Source organism: Solanum stenotomum, chromosome 12, assembly GCF_019186545.1.
Source record: "Solanum stenotomum isolate F172 chromosome 12, ASM1918654v1, whole genome shotgun sequence".
Lineage (NCBI taxonomy): Eukaryota > Viridiplantae > Streptophyta > Magnoliopsida > Solanales > Solanaceae > Solanum > Solanum stenotomum.
Window position 1 is genome coordinate 49,441,162 of NC_064293.1, and position 1,839 is coordinate 49,443,000.

The window sequence follows — 1,839 nt, forward strand, 5'->3', positions numbered from 1 at the left end:
ACTTTTCTGACTTTTTTTCCTCAGTTTCTCTCTCTACATATTCGTTTTTTCCCCTTTTTCTACTTTCCATTCTCCCCTTTTACTCTCTTTAGTTTATCTTTGATTTTAAATTTTTCATAGATCTTTAAAATATTTTGAATTATTAATTATTATGAATTATAATATTTTGATTTTTACGTAGTTTACAAATATATAAATTTCATTTAAAAAAAATTGAAGATACCATACTCAAATTTACATCAAACTTAAATTATTTGATTCTCGAGAAATAAAAAGTGTCACATAAAATGGGACAGACGAAGGATAACTCTCAATTAAATTTATTTCACTTTTTATTTTCCATTTTTAACATAATTTTTCAAGTTGGATTTCTAGGAATTCTATTGTAGACCCATTTAAATTTTACCTTTTTGTTTTGAACTAGAAAATTTGGTCGCACTTCGCGCGATCATTAAAAATTAAATATTCTCGATTAATTTTATATTTACTCTGTTGTTTAATCGTAGTATTATTGTTTGTTTTAATACTATGAAGATTGTGAAAAAAATAAAATTTTTCAAATTTTACATCTATTAAATGAGGAGGAATATATTTTTTATCAAATAAGTTAAAATATATTTGCTAATAACAAATTCTTCCATTGCATGAAGTTGATCCTTTAATATATAATATATATTTCGGTGTACCATTCTCCTTAAATGTCTTAGAAATATCTCGTAATGTGAAATAACACTGTAATATTCCCTCTGTCCCTAATTACTTGTCCACTTTTAAATTGACACATTTATTAAGAAATTAATTAATCACATAGTGACTTTATCATTTTACCCCTATTAATTATGAAGTAGATGAAAAGTTCTGCAATTTTCAAAGTAATTAGTCATTTAATTGAGGGTATAATAGGTAAAAAAAATTGTTCTTTCTTGATTTGTCAAAATGGACAAGTAACTAGGGACAACTATAAAAGGAAAAGTGAACAAGTAATTAGGGACAGAGGGAGTACTAAACAAATGCATCAACAAATGAAATTTATATTAAAAATATATTGAATAATGACGTAATGATACCTTAATAGAATTTCCTTTCTATTTTTTTGAAAAAAAAACTTCACCCTTTCAATTTTGTTATATCTTTTTATTTAGTAGAAGAATCATCATTTATTATATTCTACTCCACGTTAATTTGTACCATCAGAGTTTTAAGAATAAACATTAAATTTTAAATCGAAGTAAAAATCATTGAAAAATGACAGAAAAAATAATAATAGTATATGAAAATTAAAATAAGGTGCAAGAAAAGTCTTTTCACGATAATTTTTTGAAATATATTGATAACAATTAAAATGGAGATGTTATTTTATCTTTAAAATTAAGTTTGATTGAATTGAATTAGTAGAATGAGAAAAAATATTAAACTAATAACTTTTTAATGTTATTAAATGCATTTTCTTTTTAATTGAGTAGTAGATTAAAAGTTCCGAATTAGGATATTAAAATAATCTTACTCCATCTTTAATTATTATGGTATTCCAAACATTTATTTTCCTTAAATGGTGATTCATTTTCCATTTACAGTTATATCCAATTAATTTCTAATATATTGAATGCGGTTATGGGATATTGAAATAATATCTTTATCTTTCCTGAATCATAATAAAATTATAATTTAACATTTATTTTTCTGAAATGATAATTTTGTTTTAATTCCTAGAACATATTGTTTACTATATTGAATGTAATTATAATAAAACATATTGTATTTAGTATGATATGAAAAATTAGATAAATAGTAATCTTAGCTTCTAAGAAATGTCACATCATCATTTACATATCCAACTTT